This window comes from Anguilla rostrata, chromosome 16 (genome assembly GCF_018555375.3).
Source record: "Anguilla rostrata isolate EN2019 chromosome 16, ASM1855537v3, whole genome shotgun sequence".
NCBI lineage: Eukaryota > Metazoa > Chordata > Actinopteri > Anguilliformes > Anguillidae > Anguilla > Anguilla rostrata.
This window is the reverse complement of record NC_057948.1, coordinates 2,780,036-2,807,579: the sequence shown is the minus strand read 5'-3', so window position 1 is coordinate 2,807,579 and position 27,544 is coordinate 2,780,036. Positions and strand designations below refer to the sequence as shown.

Here is a 27,544-nt window from a genome sequence, read left to right as displayed (position 1 = left end):
AGCAGCTTCACTCCTGAATCTCCCAGGTTATTGTAGCTGAGGTCCAGATCTCTCAGGGGTGAGTTTGATGACTGGAGAGCTGAGGCCACAATATTACAGGACTTTGTTGTAAGGTCACAGCTGTTCAGTCTGCAAAGAAGGGTTTATACATTCAACTCAGGAATTACTGGCACTCTTTATGAAAATTAGCAAAAATGATTGTGTAAGACAATCAATATACTCAATGATGCAAATTGTCTGCTCAAACATTTAGAGAAACTATTTACTTTCAGTATAATAAAAAAATATTCTTTAAAAAAAACTTTTGAGTAATAGCAGTTTTCTCAAAAGCATAGAGGTCAAAATTATTGGCACCCCTAAATAATATTTAAAATATCTGAAGACATTTTTTATTTTATTTGATCTCCAGAACTGCCCATAGAAACTGTATAGCTGCCTTTCACCATTCCTTGTATCACTGGCGTATTAATATGAGGTTGCACACATACAAAATCCCTTTGTCATCTATGACCATGGGGAAAACCAAAGAGCTTTCAACTCAGATGAGACAGGTGTTGTTGACACAAATCTGGATTGTGTGCAGTCGGTTCCTCATGCTAGGCAGCCGACAGCTACCAGCCAGCCAGTCAGGATCCCCTTATCCTGCACACTGCTAAGGGATCAGCTGAGCCCCTGTGCTGAGGCCGTCTCTGGACCCCTTGGTGCTGCACACTGCTAAGGGATCAGCTGAGCCCCTGTGCTGAGGCCGTCTCAGGACCCCCTGGTGCTGCACACTGCTAAGGGATCAGCTGAGCCCCTGTGCTGAGGCCATCTCTGGACCCCCTGGTGCTGCACACTGCTAAGGGATCAGTGGGCAGGGAGTGGGGGAGCCCCGATACTCCCAGGGAGAGCAGGGCAGCAGTGCAGTACTGTATGACAGGGGAACATCTGCACGCTGTGTTTATACATTAAAATACAGGAACTGTACGGACCCAGCAGCGGTCTATATTGTGATTAAAACTCAGACAGCAGTGTATTTACATGCACATGTAACATGTTGCAGACAAAGATCACTCCATTTCAATATTGGAAGTAAAACTCCAGGAAGCACTGTCGGACAACCGACATCCATCCATCATCCATCGATTATCTATACCCGCTTATACGGGGCAGAGTCGCGAGGGGTGCTGGAGCCTATCCCAGTGTGCATTGGGCCAGACAGGCTGCCAATCTATCGCAAGACACACACACCATGCACTCACACATTCATACCTATGGGCACTTGACTGTCTTCAATTAGCTTACCTGCATGTCTTTGGACTGTGGGAGGAAACCGGAGTGCCCGGAGCAAACCCACGTGGACACGGGGAGAACATGCAAAATAAAGGCCATTCTCCACACAGAAAGGTCCAGGCCGGATGTGGCAGGGCTCGGTTTGCGGGAGGAATTCAGGGCAATTAGAGGACCACACCTGCTGGTTAAGCAGGCACACACCTGGATGATGTTACGAATCAATCCAGGATTTAAAAGTGCGCTTATTTCCACAGTAGGCGTCTGAGACCGGGATCCCCCACGATGGTGAGAGAGCACGTACAGACCAGAGAAAAGGCTGAAAAGCGCTTGTATAATTTCATTTATTTTGTCTTTGTTATTTTAGTTTATTGTTTTTGCCCAGATCCCGTGAGGGTGATGAGCGAAGGTTTTTCGTTTGTGTTTCACCTACATGTCCATTCTGCTAAAAACATATTGTTTCAAGTATGCAATTTTATCATTTCTCCTAATTTCTCTCACACTGTTGTTATTTTCTCATATGCAAAGCCTGCTGGGACATATGCGTCTGCTCCTAGTCTCCACTATCAACTTTTCCGGTTCTAGCTTAGCAAAACAGCGAAGAGGACTCCTACCTGCAGATAAGCCTATCAAAATGCCTTATAAACCTTACAAACACTAAAAGTGACTCTCCACGAAATAACAGACAACGGAGCAGGACAGAAGGGTACACAAGTTGCGACCTAGGGAGCTCTAATTCTACGGCCTTGCTGATTCTTTTGTCAATCAAGGCTCGTTGGATGACCGTCAAATCCGTGAGTACACACACTGGCCATATGTCACCTGCGTTTCTGATGCGTTTTTACACTTACGCCACCGCACCCTTTGTCACAGCCACTGTTTTACATATATAGCAAACCGAAACTGCTAAACGGTACAGACTCATCAGACCGTACAAATTCACGCAAGGATAGCCATAATCCACAACCGTTTCTTAAAGGGTCACTTCGCATTTCTCACTCTCATAATAAAACGTTTTGCAAAAAGAAATGATATCTCATAAAAAACACGTTTTCAATGTACAAAAATGACAATTTACTCACACATACAAGACATACACCGTCTATAACTCATTCAATCAGGAAATATTGAGTAGTATTGCTTTGGAATACATCTTATTTAATTTTGGTGAGGCAAGATAGCCTATATTGTTTGTAGTACCGTAACTTGGCGTCATTTTGATATCAATACTTTCAATGGCAGTCCTGGATTTTGGCAGTCTGAATGAATGAGTTATAGATGGGGTATGTCTTGTATGTGTGAGTAACTTGGCATTTTTGTATGTTGAAAATGTGTTTTTTATGAGATAAATGAAATAGACAAATTCTTTGATAGGTCAGTCAACAGTAACCTGGTAGAATCAAGTGACAAGCCAAAACAAATTATGTATCAGGTAAGAAGACTAAATAATTTTATTAAATAAGGAGTCAATTAAAATAGTGAATTGAAATGATACACTCTTGAAATCATGCACTTATTGAATGCAGGCTCACTACATCTAAGGTACAAAACAAAACAGAAGAAATTAAACAATATGCTAATTTGGGATTACAAGAAAAGAGAGAGAGACTGATAAGCCAGACCATACCAAAGTATTACCCTCTTCCTGTTTCAGTGCCATAGGAACAAATGAAATTAGCTAAAATGCACAACCAAGAAACCACCACCAAAATAAAGACCAAATACAACACTGTCCTGTTTTAGCACATTGAAATGAATTATCCAGCAGATGGCAGCATACTGAAGATACGTCAAAGAACATAGGCTACGTAACAGCGAGGGATCATGGGTAGACGTATAGCCTATGTGTGTAGCTTTGCATTTGCGAATGGTTTTGCAAGTTTAGCACGTAAGCCTAAATTTGATATTCCATAATGCCGTTTGATATAAGGTATATCAAATATTGTCTCAGCCTCTGCCCACTCAAAATGGACAGATTTATGACTAGAAAAAAGCAGAACGAGAAAAGTGATTCTTCATTAGCTGATGGTGACGGAGTTAGAAACAGGCCCGAGGAGAAAGAGCAACGTGAGGAAAGAACGGAGAAAAATGCAGATCAGTTTGGCCGAGAAGCCCAAGACACCAATGCTGCACCAAAAAAGAAAAAGGCGCAGTCAATTCAGGACGAACACCGAAAATTTCAGGATACATGGACTGATGAGTTTTTCTTTGTGCAATACAAATCCACTCAATTCTGCCTAATTTGCCAGAAGACTAGTGCCAATTGTAAACGGTATAACCTTGAACACCACTTTAGTGCTTTTTATGCCAAGTACAACATGTTGTACCCGCCAGGTAGCAACCTGAGGACTAATAAAAGTAAACAGTTGACAGACTCTGACTGAGCAGCAAAAAATGATGGCGAGATCAGTCTCTGTTGCCGAGAAATCGACCGAGGCCACTTAGGAGATCGCATGGATTTTAGCTAGGCATAAAAAGGCTTTCACGGACGCTGAAATTGTTAAACAATGCTTTTTGACCTCAGCAGAGATAATGTACCGTGCATAATAATAATAATAATAATAATAATAATAAATATAGCTGCGAGCAGCAATGAAGGGGCCAAGCACTACAGGGGCACCAGGTAGACAAGCAACCAGAACAACCCCTGAACAAGACACCAGTCCATCACAGGGTGAACAGGCACATTGACACGCACTCTTACACTTACACCTATGGGCAATAGACCATGTCCAATTGACATTATCTGAATGCGTTTGGACTGCGGTAGAAAGCCAGAATACCCAGAGGAAACCCGCATGAACAGAGGGACAAGGTACAAACTGAAAGTGGATGCACCCTGAACTTGAAGCCACTTGATACAAAGAATAAAATAGGGTATGCTGATATATTTTCTACGTTTTACATGAAATTGTCACATTTAAAAGAAAATAAAATGCAATCATGTTTTCAAATGAATAAGTTATTGAAATTAAATGAATATTTTAAAAAATAGCCTACTGGGATTTCTAATACCATTGAACCATCTCCTTGTGAACAGCAACCATTTTATAGATAAATGGTGCCATCTGCTGTTGTTAATGTATAATGACATTAAAAAGTCTAGACTTCCATGGCAGAAAGCATTTGAAGCATTTTTCAAAATATTTGCGGAAAATCTAATGGGCGAAGCTTATGGGTCCTTATGGGAAAGTTGTTACGGTTGACGAGTTGCATATACATCCAAAATTTCATGAATGTAGCTCAAATGGGGCCGGAGATATGCTTGTTCAAAGTTATCCAAAAAAACACCTTTTAGCTCATGATAGCGCCACCTTATGGCCATTCGGCTTCATATTTGCTCCCTGTCCATTTGGAGTTGTACCCTATACCAATGTGCTGAGTTTTGAAAAAAATCGGCATAGTGGTTATGCCTTGTTTGATTGGGCCAAAAATGGAGGTTAGCCTCCACTTATGGGTACTGATATGCCTACAAAATTTTGTGGTGTTTGGTCAAACCGTTCAGAATTTATACACCTTTATGCTAAAAGCCACGCCCTCCAACATACTCATTGGCTCATAGTGGCCATATCATTTGGTCAATCAAAATTCTGTGACTGACTTTTGGTCAGCACCATCTGTAGATGATATGTCTCGAATTTGGTGGTGATCAGATTAACGCTCTAGGACTAGTTCGCAGAAGTAGGTTTTTCAATAAATTCAAAATGGCGGAAAATCCCATATGGCGAAAATTAACACCAATAGGTGTATTGAAATAGTCATGACCCAAGGATTCAGGGGGAAACAAGATCACAATCCTAGGACAAATGGTTCAAAAGTTATAAGCAAAAATGTACCTTGAAGTTTGGCCTGTTGGTGGCGCTACAGAGATGGATGGATTGACCCCAAATGCGATGCCTGGATACATTGGACTGTCCTTTATCAATGTGCCAAATTTCATAAAAAACCACCAATGGGTTCTATGGGCTGCCATAGACTCCCATTACGGAAAGTATAATAATACTAACGATTACAATAGGTGCCCTGCACCTTCGGTGCTTGGCCCCTAATAATAATAATAATAATAATAATAATAATAATAATAATAATAATAATAATACAAATACATGCACTGCAGCTTTCAGATTCGACATTAATGAGGAGGATCAAGTTTATTGGGAAAGATATCCAGGAACAGCGAATTGCAGATCTTGCAGCGACACCATGTTACAGCATTGCACTCGATGAGAGCACGGATATAAGCGACATGGCGCAATTGTGTGTGTGGGTTCGCTTTATTCAAAAGGACGAATTTCAGGAGGAGCTGTTATGTCTGAGAACCCTTTTAATGTGCCATTGTTAAGCCTTACACCTGCTTTGAAAACCCTTTGTCCAGACCTTGCTGTAATACAGAGTGAGATTCTTGAGCTGCAGGTCAAAGATGTCCTGAAAACTGAGCTCAGATCAGGCGCTGCTCATTTCTGGAGCATGGTCCCAGCCTCAGATTATCCACATTTAAAACTTTGTGTGCAGAAGGTAATGAGCTTTTTTGTGAGCACTTACTCATGTGAGGCAACATTTTCTATAATGAGCATTGTCAAAAGAAAAGATAGAAGTAGGCTTACAGATGTGCATCTTGATTGTTTGACTAGGATTGCAACCATTAACTACAAGTTTTGCATGGAGAAAGTCAAGGGACAGCTAAAACACACGAGAGCCTCAACATATTGATACAAATATAACAGAAAAAGAAGTTTTTCATCTCTATTAGTAGGTCAATATATACATTTTTGTGAACTTTTTTTAATTTCATGTTGATAATGCTTATGTATAACTGCATATGTACATACATACATAAGATGAGTTCCACTCCCAGCCTTACACACTCACACACAAGTATTATATCTTTTAATAATGCAATGTAATTATGAATTGAGAATAAAAAGATATGTAAGGATGGAAAGCATGGTCCTGTATTTTTTTAAACATACACAAAGATGGTAAATATCTTGAAAGTGATGATAAAAAAAAAAACATCTGAGTTATATCTGCAATCTCTGTGGCTCTTTGAGTAATGGTCTTACTCATAAGTGACTCTTCTAAGAAAATTAGTGAGTACCACTGAACTACGGCAGAAACTGGAATTACACTGAATCGCCATCTAGTGCCTGTATGAGAACACCACAACTGATTATTGCCACTAACTTTTACTGCTGGTAGACACTAGATTTTTAAAAACGTGGTGTCTTTTGAAAATTCCACACATTGCACCCTATTATCTGTGTGTCCTTGCCCTATAAAGTCCATTCATTTTATTCGCGCACACTATTGCAAATATAACAAGGTAATTCTTGTGTTGCATTTAATTAGGGGTCCAAGCAGCGAAGCTGGTGGAACCCTATTGTATCTGTTAAGATTATTAGGGGTCCAAGCAGCGAAGCTGGTGGAACCCTATTGTATTTGTTAGGATTATTAGGGGTCCAAGCAGCGAAGCTGGTGGAACCTTATTGTATCTGTTCGGATTATTATTATTATTATTAGGGGTCCAAGCAGCGAAGCTGGTGGAACCCTATTGTATTTGTTAGGATTATTAGGGGTCCGAGCAGCAAAGCTGGTGGAACCCTATTGTATCTGTTAGGATTATTATTATTATTATTATTATTATTATTATTACTATTAGGGGTCCAAGCAGCGAAGCTGGTGGAACCCTATTGTATCTGTTCGGATTATTATTATTATTATTATTATTATTATTATTCTTATTTTTCTCCGCTAAAATGTCTGAGGCTCAGCAACCATAAGTTGTAGTCCAACCAAATTTGGTAGGTCGGTTCCTATGGCCCCCCACTACTCAGGCACTACAAATCACCTATGTCGGCCAGATGGTGGCGCTATAACAAAGGGTCATGTTTAAAAGGTCATAACTCCCACACCGTAAGTCAGATCAACACAAAACTTCATCGACCGATGCATCTGCTCTACAACTTTGCCATTGGGACCACCTATGTTCGCCATATTGTTTGCCTGCCATTTCGCCTTTTTCATTAGGTGGGGTGCGGAAGAGCTGGAGCTCCAAATCTAAGTGCTACGACATCTAGTAAACTTCTTTACGGCAAGCGACATCCATGGCGACGCAAGTAATCCGACACCGTAGGGTCTCATTTTTAGCAGTGAGGGGAGGGTCTGAGTTTCGCGGAAGCAATGGAAGACAGTGCCAGCCAGGGTGCATGCTAGGCTACCAAGAGTTTGTTAGTAAAAGCTTTTTGAGCGGATGAATAATTACTTTTCTTGAGTCTGGATCCATTTGAAGAGAGTATCGGGTGAGTTCGTTTAGTCATTGAATCTGTCATTATGCTGAGAAATAGCTAAACCATTTTATTGATAGGTTCTGAGTTTCTGTGCAAACACGCAAAAACACGCTGGTATAATGAAACAATGACGGTAATACATATATAGTCCGCTTCGTTCCATTGCTACCATAACATAACAGACTATCTTGTGTCTACAGCTGCAGTTTCTCGCTGCAATTACTAATATTGAATATAAACAAAAGACGCAATTTATGCTGTACTCTGCCAATGTCTAAATAAATAATACGGTACTCTGAGCGTAGGAAACAGTTAGCATGGATGGCGAGTTGATATTTAATTTTTTACTACTAAAAGTTTGTTAGTAAAAGCTTTTTCAGAGGATGAATAATTACTTTTCTTGAGTCTGGATCCATTTGAAGACAGTATCGGGTGAGTTCGTTTAGTCTTTAAATCCGTCATTATGCTGAGAGAAATCGTATTCTCAATTTAATCTCTAAATTGACTGTAAGCTTGTAACTAGTTAGCTGATTCGTAGGTGACTTAGTTAATGCACTCGTCTTAACTATTGCTTATATTTTTGCATAGACTGCGTTGTTGCTGTTCTTGTTTGTGTTAGTGTTAATCAGTTTAACCTACAGGGTCCAAGTTGAACTATGCGGTTGTTCCCTGCACTTGGAACGGTACTTCTCTCTAGGGTTTTCGACACACTTGTTCCTGGTTATGGTGATACACTTTGTTGTACGTCGCTCTGGATAAGAGCGTCTGCCAAATGCCTGTAATGTAATGTAATATTTCGTAGCAACAAGATAAACCCGACATTAGCTCTAAAATATGCCAATACAGCAGTGAAAACGCTGCTCACTGAATAACGAAATAAACGAGACAAAGTTTTTTTTAATTATACCATGTCATTCTACAGTCAATATCTGGGACTAAACATTGAATAAATATACAATCTTGCCATTGGTTTTACGCGTAGAGATGTCCCTTTTGCGACTGAGTGGTCATATATTGTCTTGGACAATCCGTTCGTGAAATATGTGCACATTTGTTATACCTGGGTAGGCTAACTTCAAAGATAGCTGTGCGTAATACCACACCTGTTGCTTACGGCATTGTCACCCTTTTTAGTGCAATTTGGCTTGATTGACAATTCATTTAGTCAGTAGGCGAGAGTATAAGCTTTCTAATGATGTATAACATGTCTGATTTTGCTTTTGGAATAGCGTTTTATCGGTCAGCATAACAGAATATTGTCTTATCATCGCATTCACTTTCGCATCTGGGGCAGCATTGAAAGACGCTGCACCTAACGAAACGTTGTCAACGATTTTCATAATTTCTACGAGAGTACTATTATTATTGAAGACTTTGGGGCATAGCGAAGCCATATCTTTGCTTATAGACATATCTGACATTGTTTTCTGATGCAAAACAGAAGCGGACAGGACTTTGTCATTGATTTACTGTCTCTGTCTCTATACTACTGAACGCAGATAAAATGCCATTGCTATGTAAGTATTACTGCTCAAAATATTTCGGTTATACGTTGTTTTTGAAATAGAGTGCCTTCAAATAGGTTAGTGGTATTATATAATGTGGATATTGCACACTGTAGTGTTTTTGTGATGCAGCAGTGATGACTAGAGTGTTGAACATTGCCAAAACGTGGTTGACGGTTGAAAATTGTTCTCATTATGCTGAGATACAGTTAAACCATTTTTATTGATAGTATTTGAGTTTCTCTACAAACACGCAAAAATATGCTGGTATAATAAAACAATGACGGTCAATATAGCCTATATATATAGTCCGCTTCGTTCCGTTGCTACCATAATATAACAAACTTTGTTGTGTAGCTGCAGTTTCTCGCTGCAACTACTATTATTGAATATAAACCCAAGACGCAATTTATGCTGTAGTCTGCCACTGTCGAAATAAATGATAAGGCAGGCTACTCTGCGCGCAGCCCGCAGGGATGGCGAGTTGATATTTCGTTTTTTTTTTCGTTTTTTTTTCTATTCATTATTTGAAATGTGTATTTATGTGTTATTATTCTATCTGTTTCTGAGGCGCTCTGAAATGTGCATTCTCTGCTAAGCTGAGCAATGGATTGGAATATGTGTCTGACGTAGTGTTGTACCGTATACCGAAACTTCAGCACTTTTTCGGTACTTAAACAAATAAACTGTTCGGTATTAGAATTTTCCGACATTCGGTAGTTTTGTGTCAAATGTAAAAGCCAGGGAAATGTGTCTCCCGCATTACTGATTAAGAGGATGAAAGGTGTAATTTGTCAGAATCTTCGCTAGATGGCAGTAGCAACTAAGGTTGTCAAGTGAGGTGACTTGCGCTTGTGCACTCACTCGTTGATACAGCGCAAGCTTCGACTCTGTTCACTTCAGTAGCAATAGGTGTTCTAATTTGTAAATATTTTATTATAGGAAGATGCTGTATTGTTATTAAAATATGCTGTTTTTAGATCTATTTAAAAGTGAAAGACCTGTTTAAAGATTATTTAGTTTACAATTGTTAAATTTTTGAAATATATTTAATATATTTTTCTATTGTTTAGTGTTGTAACACTATAGGCCTATGCTTATTAATATGTTGAACAGGCTTCAACTTAAAGGTTGTTAATAAACCAGGTTTTTAATAAACTCTGAATTAGAAAATAAGGTCAACCCTTGTGGACATTGCGTTTCTGATCAATTAAGGTAATTTCAGTATCGTTAGATACCGAGTATCGAATTAGCATCGTTTAAGTTTCAAGTATCATTTCAGTATTGAGCATCATGATACTAAACCTGGTATCAGTATCAAAGTCAAAATTTTGGTATCGTGACACTAGTGTGACGCCTTTTTCAGTTGCGGCGCAGAAACACTGCAGCTGTGCATACACGCCGGGCCATCTAAGTGTTACGACATGCCATCTAAGTGTTACGACATAGTAAAGGCCTTTACGGGAAGCGGCCAGGACACATCCATGGCAACGCAACTAAGTCATCCGACAGCGTTTCTTAGCACAAAATTGGCCATAAGTCATCAATATTTTATACAGTCATGATATTCCGTTGATATGTTGGATGAAGCTATATGATCATGAGGACAAAGCCATTTTAAAATCGCTCCATAGGGGGCGCGATAGTGCCAATGCTTGGACCTCTCCCAACACCGCTTGCGGCTTGAATTATTATTGTAAAAATGATGATAATAATGATAATAAAAGCCTGATATATTACGTCATGTTTTTCTTTTAAAACCCCTTATCAACATGTTTGGTACACCTTGTGGAGTAATATAAACTGCACAAAAAATTTAATAAGTCGGGACATTTGAAAGAATTAGAATACTTATCTAAGAAATACTCCTGTAAATGATGTCATCCTTTAGATGATAGGAGCTAGAGCCAGAACATTGATCTCTGAATCAGGCTATTCCACACAGCATGTCTGCTTACAGTGGTATAATATCCAGACTATTACTTGGGACTGGAACCACAGAAGAGTGACTAAACTAAACGATGTAACACTGCATCTAAACAGCAGCTCACATGTTGTTCAGATGGACACTCTCCCACCAAGATGTACACACACACCCTACCGGCCAATAGTTAATGCCCGGCTTTACCAGCAGAATAAAATACCATTTTATTCACAATCCTTTCAGAAACACCACAATCCTGCAGCATACACAGGTGTGTGACGAAGGAGTAAAACTCACCTTCATCAAAAGGTCAGTGTGTGAAAGAGAGTGGGGTAAATGTATGGATTTCATTACAGTTCATAGCAGATAGTGAATAATGGAGATGGATGTTGACTGCAATGAGTGACAGACCTGAAACATTTTACTATACAGGCGGTCAATCTTTTACCCTGTCAATCAGACACTCAGCATCCAGTCATCACCTGATACTACAGACTCCACTAAAACCTTACATTCTGCTCAGGAACCACAAACCTGGCAATCCTCATAAGGTTTTATCCTGCTTTTATTTGCTTGTTGTGATCGAGGAGTAAGGTATATATGGGCAAAGAAAGAATGCTGGTGGACAGAGGAGTAAACTGAGAGAGAAAGAGGGTTTTAATATTTCACTGAATAGAACCATACTATTTAGTTAAGATCACACAATACACAGCACTACTCACCCCAGTCTCTGTAGTTTACAGTTTGGACTCATCAGTCCAGCACAGAGCAGCTCCACTCCTGAATCTCCCAGGTTATTGCAGCTGAGATCCAGACCTCTCAGCGGTGAGTTTGATGACTGGAGAGCTGAGGCCACAATATTACAGGACTTCTCTGTGAGGTTACAGTTGTTCAGTCTGCAAAGAAGAGTTAATATATTATAGTATTATTATATTATGTATACATGAAGCATGTATCTAATATGGGAAATGTGCCAATGACAGTGTTCAGCGATGAAGAGTGAAATGGAGGATTTTACAGTTGATGATGCTCTGAGGAAGATGTCCGTGCTACACTCTCCAAATGCAGTATTTTGCACCTGAAAATTAAACATCCTGCTGGACTGAACTCTGGCTGTTCTACAGATGTAATTCTGACCCAAATGTCCCCTTTTCTTATGCTGTAAGTTCTCTGAATTGGGGCAAAGGGCTCATCTACCTTTTCTGTTCTCTGGGCTTAACCCTCCCATCCCATACTAGACATGCAGCTGCCATCTTTCAGAGTGGACAGTGAGTTAGTTTTCAGTGCTGTAGGATGTTTGGCCAGCACCAAAAGTAAAGATGTAAAAGGCAACACACATTTTTCAGAGTAGACAGTGACTATGCTTCTTTACTTTAGGTTTTCTGTGACAAACTTCCCACAGCACTGCAAACTAACACACAGCTAAAGGCAGATTCACTGTAACAGGAAGTAATGCACATGCTCATATATAAGTATTGTGGTGTGGTCCTCTGGAGCCCCGCACCTCCCTGTCATCAGCCACCACTCAGCTCCGGAGGGACAGGGCTGAGTTTCAGCACCTCCACTCCACACTCAGGCCTGGACAGCACCGGAGGGACAGGGCTGAGTTTCAGCACCTCCACTCCGCACTCAGACCTGGACAGTACCGGAGGGACAGGGCTGAGTTTCAGCACCTCCACTCCACACTCAGACCTGGACAGCGCCGGAGGGACAGGGCTGAGTTTCAGCACCTCCAATCCACACTCAGAACTGGAACTGAGATACAGTCAGGCCACCGGCAGCATACCAGTGCTTTTTCCACACCACTTTCCCCTTTGCCTGAGTAGTTGCTGGCCCTATATAGGCCTCATGATCTCACTCCAGGGGTGTGCTGGCTTTCCCCTCACTGAGTGACTAACAGAGTCTCTGGTTCCCGTTTTTTTTGTTTTTTTGTTTTTTTTTTTGTGGCAGACTCAGACGTGCCCCTCCTTGTGGGCTGAATTTTGGACCCACCTGCACTTCCCTAGCACTTTTGCTTCCCCCAATATTTCAGTAGCCTGATCTTGTCTTGTGTTTCACTTTTCCAATGTCTTCATTCATTGTGATACCGCTGTCACAGTAAAAGCCCTTTATGGGCATATTGCCAGCACTGTCTACCTCGTCTGTGCCTCGTTCCCGTAGCATACAGTATGGATGTGATAAAAGTTTATTGAAGGATATGAACAATATGGAATTGAAGGTATCTGTAAGTGGGTGGAAAATCACAGCCCGTACCTGTACAACATGCCATATAAATGCTCTGCCCGTTGCAAATCATGCTTTGCCACAATGCAAATCATGCAAACTATGCAGACTACACAGAAGTATAAAACAGTCCTTAGAAGGACCATCTCTGTCAACCCTTGCAGGAGGAGTATGCAACACATACAGGAATGATAGATTCAATCATTAGGGCACACCAGTAGTACAATGCTCCTTATTTACTGTCAGGATAATTACCATGCAGTGCCCCCAAACCCTGTGGGGGGGTGGGGGCATGGTCTGGCGGGGATGGAGAGTTTTGGTCAGGTCAGACTATATTTTGTCAAATGTAAAGTAGTGCGGATTTCAGGAAATGTTCTCTGGATAGCATTTAAGGGAAGCTCAAACAATTAACTTCATTATATTATGGTTATTGGCAACTCTCATATTGTGTCATAAAGTTCTCTTTCTCTTACAGCGCATATAAAGTACGTGGCTTACTAATACACCGACTGAAGTGTGCATCTCTCCTAGAACCAATCACTGCATTGGTGCCATAAATAAACTCTTTCATCATCTTGTGTTTGAAAGCCAACTCTAGGGAATGACATCCGGTCCAGACCCCCAAAGAAGCATCCAACCGTGTGGCTCTGACAGACAGTAGCGTGTCCAATGCTAAAGGAGGCTACTGCCCTCCTGGAAGAGCACATAGAACACTGCAGCGCTACTATAGCCAAGGGCTAAAGGCAATAGCCAAGGGCTACAGACTCCAGTTCAGAGTGAAACCCCCCATTTCAACAGAGTCATTTACTCTCAAACACAAGAGAGCGCTCCCATGTTTAAGAGGAATAAATTCCTTCCCTCTTACAAAAAGGGGGAAATACATGTGGTTCCCAGAGATCAAATCCAACATAGTTTTTATTTTCATTATTTCCAGCTCCCAAAGAAGGATGGTTCTCAACTTCCTTTCTTGGATCTCAATGTTAAACAAACATTTGAGGCAATATAATTTCAAAATGTTAACATACAGCACTCTTTCACGTTCATTATGTCAGAACGACTGGAAAATTTTGTGCAATTTTTTTAATCAATCGTTGGCACCCAATAATTGATTTTATAATGATTAACTGATTAGAGTAAAATCTACTCCATGGCCTATAAAAAGAATGACTTAAAATATGCATAACTTAATACCTAAGCATTTTTGTTAAGGAGTATGAGCCTGTCTATGTGCTTTTGGGTCAGTCTGGTGTGCAGTCTGCTGAAGGTGAGACCAGCAGCTGAGAAGACGCGCTTAGATGGCACTGATGTTCCAGGAATGGATCAATAACGTTTCACTAATGCTGCCAGTCAAGGGAACCGTGACTCTCTAATTTAACATTTTAGAAACACCTCGTTAATTTGATATCTAATCACCAACATTAGGCTATTCATTGAAATGGTTCATTGAAATTCAACTGTTTAATCTATAGAAATTCATCAATCAACATTCTTATTAAGAATGAACAGTTAATTGATTAACTTAACATCAGTATTTCACATCAGTAAATCTGAAAGATGCCTTCTTCCACATAAGCATTTATCCCCCTCACACAAAATTCCTCTGCTTCACCCATCGCGGTGTTTGCTACAAATACACAGTTCTACTCTTCAGCCTTTCCCTGAGTCCACGGGTGTTCTGTCTTTGTGTAGAGGCGGGTCTGGCTCCAAACTACTGGCTGATCATTGCCAATTCAAAACCCAGTTGTGTAGGACACTCAGCGTGTTCTGCTGCATGTGTTGTCTCATGGTTTCAGAGGAAACCTCCCCAATAGCAATCTCTCCCCATCCTTGAGTGTAACGTTCTTGGGACTGGATTTATACTCTGTACCCATGTGAGCTTGTCTATCAGCAGACTGCATTTTATCTCTCAGGGCAGGGCCGGTTTTAGCCTGCTGTATTAGGGTGGGCTGGTAGAAATAATAGGTGGGCAACTTGGGCGCAGTTTCATCACTAGGAATGGTGTCACCCAGTGCACTCGACGGGGGGGACGGGGTGCTGTTGGATGCTGGGGGGGGGGGGGGTGCTGGTGGGTGTGGGCGCGTGTTATGCATTAAATTGATATAGCACTTCTCGTCACATTAAAGACCATCTTGCAGGTTTAATTTTTTACGAAATGTATACTTAACCTTGTCTGTAAATGACCATTTGAAAACTTAATGCAGGCTTGAATAATTTTTACAAGTCATAAGGGCATTCAGAGGAACTAGTGGCCGTTTTAAGCAATGCTCCTAAAAACGCCTTTTTTTCCTCAACATTGCGTCATATTAGCCCAATGTGCAGTAGTAGTGAGTCTTAGCGGTAGTGATATAGTGAGTTGGTTTTTTTCAGTAGTTTTATATTGCATTTCACCATGTATCATCATGGTAAATTATTGTGTTTGTGCAGTTTGCACAAACTCCAGCCTGTCAGGACATCGAGCACACAATTTTCCTAACAGGAAAAGGAACGATGCTAGCCTTCGTTCCTGGGTGTGTTTTGCGCAGGTGCAGAGAGGGGACTTCACTGCTGCATTTGTTACAAAATACTCCTGCCGGTATTAGACAACCAATACTAGTTTTGTTATAGCCTGATACATGATAGCAAACTTTACAATGTTGTGATGTGAACATAGCGTTAATATCGTTAGCTAACGCCCATAGATGCGTGCTCATTCTACAGTCAATATCTGTGACTAAATATTGAATAAACATACAACCTTAACATTGGTTTTACACGTAGAGATGTCGCTTTTGAGACTGAGTGGCCATATATTGTCTTGGACAATCCGTTTGTGAACTATACGCGCATTTGTGATGCCTGGGTGCCTTCCAAAATAGCTGTACGTAATACCACACATGTTGATTACCGCGTTGTCGCCCTTTTTAATACGGTCTGGCTTGATTGACAATTCATTTGTTCAGTAGGTGAGATTATAAGCTTTCTAACAATGTATAACATGTTTATTTTTGCTTTTGGAATAGTGTTTTATAGGTCAGCGTAACCACATTTTTTCTCATCATCGCATTCACTTACTGTGGTAGCATTAAAATACGCTTTTCAACGATTTTTCATTTTTTAATTTCTTGGAAAATACTATTATCATTGAGGACGTCTGGGCATAGCTAAGCCATTTGTTTGCTGATAGCCTAGCTGACATCGTTTTCTGGAGCGAAACAGAAGTGGATTGGACTGTGTCATTGATTTACTGTCTCTGTCTCTATCTACTGAGCACAGATAAAATGTTATATTGCTATGTAAATATTACTGCTCAAAATATTTCGGTTATATATGTAATTTTTGAAATTGAGTGTCTTTAAATAGGTTAGTGGTATTATATAATGTGGATATATCTATAAGCTAACGCTGGTCACTCACCAAGACACCTGCCCAGTTCTCCACTGGTTCTCCTCACACCAACTCAATTTCTCTCCTCTGACCGTTATTCCTTGTAACCCTGGTCTGTGCCTGATCTCTTGGACGCCTAGCAGGCTCATAATGGTAAGGCTGTGGTCCGTCATATGCATTTGCATATACATTTACAACCTCTTGTGTCAAAACTAGTGTTGAGATCCATTCTTCTTATTGTTCAACATGACAGCGCTCCCTTCTGTTACGTCATGTCCGGGTTGGCATTTTTTAGATGCCGAAGTAAAATTCTCTCACAAAAAAACGACTCCAGAAGTCACTAGTGTGTATATATAAGTATATTTTTTTGAACATCTAGTTCCTACATCATTTTCCTACACATTGATTCACTGGGGTCTCCAACCTGCAATATGCTCTTTAACACCGCTAATTAAATCAACTGGCAGTACACTGCATCAGAGAAACTAGCTGTTTCAACTCGTGGCTGCCCACCCAATCAGAAGTTAGAAACGGTACTGGTATTTTCTGTGCTATTTTTCCATTGGCTGTACAAAAACCAAAAGCCTCTCAGGTTTTGCCACTGGGGCTGTTACGGTGAAGTCACACTGATTCTGGCAAAGCCGCCTGGCACCGCTCCCGCGTCCCACAATTGGCCACTTGTGGGCGTGTCACCTATTTTATGTCAGACAGTTGTGTTTGTTAAATGTTGATCGGGTTTAATGTTGTTTCATATCATTGTCCAGTTTGAATAAAAACTTCTAAAATGATCTTACATTTTCATCATTACATTTTTACATTACAAATAAATGCAATTTAAAAATGTAATTATGAAAATGTAAGATATTGCATTTGAATTATTATGATAGGCTAGGCTCCCTTATTCATTTTGTGATTTCAATTTAATATCAAATAGGATCCATTCCTGCTTGTTTTCAAATTTTTGGAGGGAGAGCACTTTATAAATAGAAGTAGGAGTATTGGTGTTTATCATTATCTGGATTAGCCAGCTAATGTCATCAAATTTAGATCTGGTTAGCTAGTTAGGTGGCTGGTAGAAATGATCACAAACAACAAGCATCTAATATATTATTAGTTTTATGGTCACCTTGATTTCACTTAGTCTACGTTTCTCTCACAACTAGATCAGTCTGTGCTTCATTGTTATCCAATAAACGTTCTTGTTCAAATCACCAGTTTCTTTGGTAAAACATTTGTGCTGCTATCATTTATTTTGTTTTATGTTTAAAATAGCATTGTTTGCAATATAGCAGAATATACATTCATTGGCATCCATGCAGACAAACTTCATTAGCTTATCTGATATCGACTAGCCATTAGCTCGACAGCAGCATTGCATCTTCTGTGAAATTTACACTGTACATAGACTAATGACTGTCTACACAGCAGAGCCACCGACAACTTCAGAGACTTTCCTCCACACTGCGTTCCTCTGGTCAGCGTCTCTGCAGGAGGGCAGCGCAGGATTTACGACAATTAAAGGGAGTCCTCCATTGTGGAACTATAGAATGTGGAACTAAATTATGAAAAGGGGGACAATTTACTTGACTTATTTTTAGGTCAAATCTGATTGGTTACCACAACGCGTAGTTGTGCCGCCTGGGGTTTGATGTTAAACTTAGGTCATCTCTCCCACTGCCTTGCTGATGTGCTGCCACCTCTCATTTAAATGAATGGAGGTGGTGTCGCTGCCTGGCGTTACCGCGTACAGTGTGGTTTCACCGTTATGGGGTGGATTTCATCCCTCCACCTCAGCCCCCTGCGTGATCTCCATCGCTGTCTCACAGTATCACACAAGTGCTATGCAGCTCTGCGTCACTGGGAAAGAAAACACAGACTTTTACTGTACACTCAGGGAACCCCTCTCAGGATCGTTCTCATGAGGAAAGACATGAGGACAGATGCATCCCTCTCTGGGGGGGGGTGGGGGGGGGTGAAAGCTTCACATGCTTTCGCACCACTTCGCTTTGCACGCACACACAAGCCATTCTTCGTAATTCTAGTTTTGACTGTTGAAGTGATCAGGCAAAATCGTATGATTTGGTCTGATTCTAAAATATCACTTGCACTGCACTGGGCTATATTATGATATACTTGGAAGTCAAACATTTGAGTACACCTGCTTAAAACAATTTTTTTCATGATTAATATTTCATTATATGACATGTGTGCTTATACAAACAGATTACCATAAGTGAATTGCATTCAATTCTTTAATAAAAATGGAAATTATTTATTTTGTATATTGTAACATATGTTTTAATTTTTAAGTATTTACAGAATTTTCAAAAAACTTATGTTGCGATGCAAAACACTGTCAATAATGAATAAAAAGTTTCTGTTCATGATTTCCACACATCATACAGGCCTAACGAAAAAAAAGCATTGGATTGAAAAATGATCTAGGAATGTAGGCCTTTGTAACTAGAGGTTTAGCTAAATTATTACCTGAAGCTCCTTGGTGGCTAATGTCAAAATCATAATTGCACAATGTGCAAAGTTTTGAGAGGCGGAGGCACGGCCATTGCTCCTGAAATTTTGCGAGGAACTTCTGGGGGGCATGGACTCGCTTCTTTTTAGTAGGTCTGCTGCTCTCTCTCTCCTTGTTAGTATTCTCGTCATCTGACGTCATGATTATTTTCTAACTGCAAGGCTGGTCGGGTGACTAGCAGCAATAATAGGAACGTTAGCAGTCTGTAGTCGAACACCTTTGCAATGGTCACTTTGCTCCAACAGAGCGTGCGCGATTCAAAGTTTGAACAGGGAGTCTCCGTAGCGTTTGAGTTACTGCAGCTAAATTACTCCATCAGTTATTCACACGTCTCATAACGAGGCTAAATCGTATGCGAGCTACTGCTACGGCTAACTATATACACAAATTTATCTCATTAGGATATACCCCTTGAAACGCATCATCTCGTGAAGTTACCGAACATGTTTTAACGTTTTACGTTAACATTACGGTCACATTTTTGTGCTTGATTATTACTCCCCACTTCCCATTTTACCTCAGCAATGCAGCGTTACGCCTCGGTGGATAATAAAGTACCGCTGCGTATCAGTGGATGTTGAGTGGGTCACGGAGGGGTTACAGAACCACAAGTAAAAGGTCGTAGCATCTGGTTCAATCCGAGGGATGTAGTTTAAATACCGAATAAATGTACGGTATTGTTTTCCGTAATTCAATTACAATAATAATTATTATTTTTTTTTTGCATAGTTTCAGCTGGCATTTCGTACCTGCGTATTTTGACCAAGAATTGCGTGGTTGGTACACAAAATGCGTGCAGATTGGCAGGTCTGCAATTATCTGGAGCAACTAACTACATGGACAGCTCTCAGATATTTTCTATCCCTGTCTAAGGGGACATCATGTGCTCGTACGCTGCGATAATGACTGCGGCAGCATGTGTAAATCACCAAGATGGCATGCGCTCCCTCCAGCTCCATGGTCTAGCCCACAGACTGTTGGTCTGGAGCAGCCGTCACTTTCTGTGGTTACGCGTGACCCATGTTGCTTTAGGCTTGCTCCTGTGGGGGTCTAGGCCAGGGTTGTCTGTGAAGCGTATGGTGACAATTGCTGTGAAATTCACAGGTTCATGAAGGGGGCTCACTGTTCTCTGTCTGTTGCTAAAAAGCTTGAGATTTATCACAGGTGCTGAAGGCTCGGTCTGTAAGGCCGTTTGAGCTAAATTAGATAAATTTAGCTCTATAAATTAGATTTAAATTGTTGTCACTCCAGACAGCGTTGATGCTTCCACTAGCCTCAGATAAGTGAGTCAGTGACCTCCATGCGCTCTCAGTGCATCTCTCGTGCACACTATTCTCCCCTAAAATGGATACGGTTTTTTCTAAGCCCAATCCAGCCTTTATGCCTCAAGCTTCCCAGCTTTCACATGTGAGGTGTTGGAGCTTGCCGCTTTTCACCCACCACCTTTCTCCTCTGAACAGCAGCATGGGCTGCATATGCTGTGTCCTGTGTGTGTTCTCTACACGCACATTCTACAAGGGGCATGGCTGCGCCGTGGACCCTATTCCATGGGCTCCTCACAGAAAATTTATTCAGCAGCAGGCTGGGTTTCTCCAGATACTTTAGCTAGGTTCTACCGCCTGAACGTCACCAGGAGGCCAGTAGCCCACTCAATTCTGGGGGTGAGCTCTGTGTGAGGTGAACACATCTCCCCTCATCTGCTATGGGTTTCAGTACTTCACATTGTTCCTGTGCCCTGGCTATAGCTTTGGGCAGTGGAATGTCTTTAGTACTGCCCTACACAAGATGTGCCAGACAACACCCTCCCCATTCACATTTACACACACCAACACATACTCTGCAACAACTTACCACTGTTAGTGACAAATGGCCACATATAGAGTTCACTCATTGTAAGGCAATACAACACGTGCAGATCAAATGGGTGGCCCCTGGGGAGTCTGGTGCAATGTTTATTCCTTCCTGGGAATGTTCTCATTTCACTGACCAGAATAGTTAAGCCCTCACTTGTGGCTGTCTCGTTGAGATTCAGACGGAGCGCTTGTTGAGGCACGGTGGTGAGCCTCCCTTTGTGCATCGTAATAAAACCTTTTCAACTGGAAAGTGGTCATCAGTGTGTTACTTCACTGGTCCCAACATGGTTCCACAAAAGGAGAAGATTCCCAACAGACTTCATTCCCAAGACCTGACAGCGTCTCAACTAACAAAACATAACATAACATAACATACGCTGAGAACAGGCCATTCAGCCCAACAATGCTTGCCAATTTTCAAACTAAATTGTACCTATTGCTCTGATTACCTACAGACTAGACAGAATCTAACACTGTATCAAGCCTAGTCTTAAAAATCCCTGGAGTTTCTGCCCCTACTACATGACCTGGCAGGCCATTCCACACAGTGACTGAAATTTAGCTAATTTCTATTTATGGCCCCTCGTTCTACATACAGAACTCAAGGAGTTTGTCTGTACGCTCTAGGAGATCTCCTACCTGCTGAGATGGAGACACCAAGAATGGCTCCGGACAACTAGCAGCAGAAACTGGGGAGGCACTTTAAACAAGAAAAATAAGGCACTTTAAACTAACTAATATTAAGTGTTCAAATAAGAATGACCAGGTGCAGAATTAATTGGGTTAAATTAACTAACTTAACTTTTACTAAATAGCAATTACTAAATAGCAATAATTGAAGGAACCCATGTACTAGGTAATATTTTATTCATATATCTTAGGACAAAATAAAACAAAAAATCATCCAGAAGCAGATTATAATAAACTACTGCTAAAATTAGCACGTAACAATAAAGGCAAACTATCTAACAACAATTATAATTTGCTCCTGGGAAAGCAAACAACCTGTCGGCAAGAAGGTGGCTGAATTAGCAAACCGGCTAGTTTGCTAGCTGAGTGCTTAACGGAGGAAGAAAGTGGAAAATTCCCTCCCTGTCCCCTGATGGCAACAAAGATTTTCACCTTAGGAGCAAAACAATCTCAAATGAAAAAAAAACTCAAATGAAATAACAAATACACACTTCAAAGCATAATACAATCCTGTAACTAACTTTCCCAAACTCCACAAGACTCCTTCCTCTCTCTCTCTACCACAAACAGGAAGTGCGTGTCAGGCTCAAGCAATCAAGCCATAGCTGTGAGCAGAGGGCAGTCTGGTAGTTGTCCATATCTCCCGGTTGGTGGATCTCAAACACAACATGATGAAAGAGCACTTTAGGTTACTGTCGTAACCCAGGTGGAGAGATCCACCAAGACTGCCCTGCCTGCCTCTCATGTGAAGTGAATACGTTCACTGAGGAGTAGTAACACTGCAGGGTCCTATGTGCTCTTCCAGGAGGGCGGTAGCCTCGTTTAGCATTTGACACGATACTGTCTGTCAGAGCCAGACTTGGTGCAATTGGATGCTTCTACACAAGTCATGACCAGTTGTCATTTCCCATAGGTGGATCTCTCCACTCTGTGTATCAGAGAACTGGGGTTACGACAGTAACTTCAAGTTTAGAGGTAATACCTTAACTGGGTTACTCACTGGGAATATTGTTAGTTTCACTAGCAGGATGTGCAGCTACTCTGGGGTCGCTGTTAGAGTCAGTGCCCAGATGGATCTGAATGTCATTCAATAAAATAATACAGAGATCATGTCCTGGAATATTTAGCTATTTAGACAGATGGGGTAAGCCTTAATTAGTTGTTATTTTTAGATTCCTGGATTCCTATGATTGAAGGTCTTGATGTCACAGAACACTTGAATGAATGCCTGGCAGCAGTAGATAGTCTCTCCAGGGTACAATGTCTTGCTGCCCATCATTTCAAATGAGCACACCCCTGTTAATGTGCTTATACGCTAACTCGTATTCACATGTAAACATTCAGGTTACAGGTTCTGAATATTAGTGAGGTTTATTTTTGCACCCGGTGATTTAATTCACACTCTTACACACTTCATCACAAATTCTACTTCTTTAAAGTCACACAGTACACAACACTACTCACTCCAGACTTTGTAGTTCACAGTTTGGACTCATCAGTCCAGCACAGAGCAGCTCCACTCCTGAATCTCCCAGATTATTGTAGCTGAGGGCCAGATCTCTCAGGGGTGAGTTTGATGACTGGAGTGCTGAGGCCACAATATCACATGACTTCTCTCTGAGGTCACAGTAGTTCAGTCTGCAAAGAAGAGTAAACATATTATAGTATTACTATATTAGGTATACATGAAGCATGTATCTTATATGGGAAATGTGCTAATGACAGTGTTCAGCGATGAAGGGTGAAATGGAGGATTTTAAAGTTGATGATGCTCTGAGGAAGATGTCCGTGCTAAAATCTCCAACTGCAGTATTTTGGACCTGAAAATTAAACATCCTGCTGGACTGAACTCTGACTGTTCTACAGATGTAATTCTGACCCAAATGTCCCCTTTTCTTATACTGTAAGTTCTCTGAATTGGGGCAAAGGGCTCCTCTACCTTTTCTATAATCTGTTCTCTGGGCTTTGCCCTCCCATCCCATCCCAGAACTGCAGCTGCCATCTTTCAAAGTGGACAGTGAGTTAACTTGCAAAGCCGTTGAATGCTTGGCACAGCTACCACCAAAAGGAAAGATGCAAAATTATAATGCACATCTTCCAGAGAGGACAGTGAGTTTGTTTCTTTAGATTTGGTTTTCTGTGACAAACTACCCACAGCATTGCAATCTAAAATACAGTTAATAGTAGATTCACTTTAGAAGCAGAAAGACAAGGAAGTGATCTGTTCACATATATAACCAGTTGTGTGTTCGGTCTTCTGGTATTACATAAGACAGGTAGAGAAACAAGGTATTCCAAAGGTCTGTGGGAACACCTGTTAATGATACCTTTGAGTTTATTTTGTTGAGATTGTGATATATTTGATGGCAGTGCCCAATGAGACACCATTCAGCCTGTTCTGGGCTCAAGGAAACTTCAGAATCCCTGTACAGGTGAGGCTTTAGCCTGAGACAAGCCTCAAAATTAACTCAAGAACAGGCGCTGGGGTTAGAGGCTAATTTAACAGTTCCCTGAGAAGACCTCACTCTGGCACCCATTATATCCTATGATTCCTCTACCTTCCTATTTGCACTCTATCTACGGGCACTATGCTGGAGATTTTGGGTCAGACTATAAGAGAATAAAGCAGAGACTAGGGTGGTACTACTGGCCTTTAAAGGGGCGACATAGCTCAGGAAGTAAGACCGATTGTCTGGCAGTCGGAGGGTTGGCGGTTCAAACCCCGTCCTGGGCGTGTCGAAGTGTCCTTGAGCAAGACACCTAATCCCTAACTGCTCTGGTGAATGAGAGGCATCAATTTTAAAGCCCTTTGGATAAAAGCGCTATATAAATGCAGTCCATTTACCATTTAAAAATGGTACATTTACTGCCTGCCCTAGTCACCCAACATAGAAACACAAACATTTAATTCATAACCAAACATATCCCTCCCAAACCAAACTTAACATAATTTTAATTATGACATTCAAAAGAAGTGTTATCCTATCAAGTGGCTTAAAAGTAAAATATAAAAAGGGGTATAGATAAGTCTCTCCTTTGTTCTCTTCTTTAATCAGTAATAATTTGCATAGACCAGGAAGAGAAGGGAACCCCCCCTCTTTAAAACACATGGCAGGGATTCAAACAACATTTGTTCTTATAATTAAAACTTACAATAAAAGCAAGGAATGTTTTTCTTCACAAACAGTTTGGCAATTACAGCAATGACTTGGAATTAATTCAGAACTGAGTTGTGAAGAAAAAGATGGAAGTGCATTTACTAGTCCAAGTCCAAGTTAAGGACAAATGTTAATTGAATACATGCTATGAAGTTTTGTCTTGTTAAGCAAACAGGAGCCTTTGGTCTTGTGTCTCAGCTTTGTCTTTCTTCTCAGCTGTGTGTCTTTGGCTTTGATCACTTTTAATGTGGGAGAGACAAGCTGTGGTTTTGTTTTGTCTTTCATTCATTTCTTTCATGATTATCTTTTACTTAATTTCCAGGACTGTCTAATTTTGTTTTTGTTTGTGTAGTTGAGCCTGTGTTATTAAATTAGATGTTTAAATTGGGCCCTATTTTCTCAGTCAAGGCACAACTGTCAAACATTAGCAGCAATGCAAGGCGCTGGTGAATTTTGGTATTTCAGTAATTTCTTGACTCCAGGCACTAGCGCAACTGCGGCACAGTTGTAAAAGAGGTTCAATAAGAATAAATGGTTCTGTGGGTGTGGTTGGGTTTGGTTTCATTATTGCCAATCAGATTACCCCATTTCTTTCCCTTTAGGAAACACAGCCAAATGCTAATGTCACCATGGCTGAAGAGCAAGTGTGTTGTGATCATCTCTACTGAAGGGAGGAGAGTTTTCTCTAGCATAACTAGAAGTCTGTACAACACGAAATCCCTAGGCCTTGCAGCAGGGCCCCTCTGTCTCCAGGCACCAAACTTCCCAATGACAAGAATTTAAATATATTGCATATGTGTGTGTGTGTGTGTGTGTGTGTCTATGTGCATGTCTTTTTTTCTTTCTCTCGTCTTGGATTTCTATAAGTTCAAACGGTGAGCTTGGCCTTCCTCCTTATCCTCCCCCCTGCCATCCTGCCAGGGAGAAACTGGCTATGATGCCATGCTGCCCAGGACTTTGAAAGCAACCGATCGATAAAAATCAAAATATTATATCTGATATACAAGCTTGTTTATGTAACACTGAAGACTAAGAGGTCACCGTGTGCTTATTCAGTATTCATGCTATATGACTGAGACAGCCAAACATTTACTTTGTTAAATCTTACAATTGCATATGTATTAATCATGTACCAATCAGAATCATGTATGTTATTGTTAAAAACTTTTGCTATGAAAGCGGGACCGGACTATCCATCTTGTGTTTGTGCCAGTCAGATGTGTAGAATTATGTATGATATTGTTAAAACACTTTTTGCTTATGAAAGCAGGGACTGCCCTGCTTTCTCCAGTTCAGGCTTATCCATCTTGTTTGTGTGTAGGTTCCGGACTCTTTTGCAGAAATAAATCCTATTTACATGGATATACCTCGCCGTGCTGGTTATTCTAAGGGGAGAATTTTCTCTGCCCAACGTTATAAACAATTACAACAAATTATGAGGACCTCTACAAACCAATGAAGATGAAACTGAATGGTTTACATTCATTATTTTGTTAATATTTAATCAAAAACAGTTTATTTTATGTTCATATGCCAGTTTTAAAAGATTTAATAAAAGTTTCCATTCCCATGAACAGTTCCGCAGGGAGAATATTCCCAGACTAACCAGGGGCAGGAGGCAGCTGGCAGAGACAGCCTCCAGTCGGCCTCTCCATCCTGCTGCTGCCGCTACTGTTTCAGCTAGGCAGGCATCGAGCTTGTGCACCAGAGGACAGGAAAGCAGCATTTAGTTTAAAATTACTAGAGATTTTTTGTTTCTTTGCTGTCAATTTTTGTTTCATACCACTATTTAAAATAAACAAAAAATTATTTAGTTCAACTAAGTGTTATTCATTTCAGACACGCACTTGATTAGATGAATGTAGTAGTAGTAGTAGTAGTAGTAATTTATTTCGGTCCTTATTAACAATTTTCCAAAAAGAATGCACATAGAAATAAATAAATAACAATAAGGCATTAAATTAAATTAAAAGGAAAACAAAAAATATTGACCGAAATATTTTCAGCTAAAGGCTGAAGCTTTAACTTATTATACCTCCCCTTTTTACATAACATTCTAATACGCAACCCTTTCACTACTAGGTTTAGGCTATACAAAAACAAAACAGAACAGAAACAAAACCAAAAGTTCCAAATGTTTCATACACAATAATGATCATAACTCTGTTTTACATTTGTTTACCACATTATTTTTAAACATTTTTTTAAATTTGCAAAGTGAACTACACATACTTAATTCCTGGTCACAACCATTCCACAAATTAACCCCTTTGACAGGGGTTAATTATACACTCACTAGTGAAATGGCTCCTCAGCCAACCAGTCCCTGCTCTCTCATGCACTCTGTGTTCTGAAATCTCTGTAATGAGTATCACATGCGACTCTGCTTCTGTCTGTATGAAAGTCCTGTAATGTGTCCTCTGTGAGATCTATGTCACACCCATCGTGTATGGCTATGTAGTGTAGAACACAGCACACTGTACTGACTTTCTGAGGGCTGTACAGTAATGTACCACCCAATCCATCCAAAATTCTAAAATGCATTTTGAACATTCCAAAGGTCCACTCAATCATTGACCCAGCCCAGCCAAACACATGATAAAAATGTTTCCAGTTTCCAGTGTGTTCTGGGCTCATTGTAAACACTATCTCATAAAAAACACGTTTTCAACGTACAAAAATGCCAAGTTACTAAAAAGTATTGATATCAAAATGACGCCAAGTTACGATACTACAAACAAT

The 27,544-nt window shown here is 40.6% G+C and overlaps 1 protein-coding gene and 1 long non-coding RNA gene across 2 annotated transcripts in view; one reads left to right on the top strand and one right to left on the bottom strand.

The window, feature by feature from the left end:
- Window positions 1–27,544, bottom strand: part of LOC135242400 (protein NLRC3-like) — a 1,894,071-nt gene that overhangs the window by 1,080,225 nt on the left and 786,302 nt on the right. The window lies entirely within an intron of this gene.
- Window positions 1–27,544, top strand: part of LOC135242451 (uncharacterized) — a 641,023-nt gene that overhangs the window by 56,061 nt on the left and 557,418 nt on the right. The gene's annotated exons all lie outside the window — the stretch shown is intronic.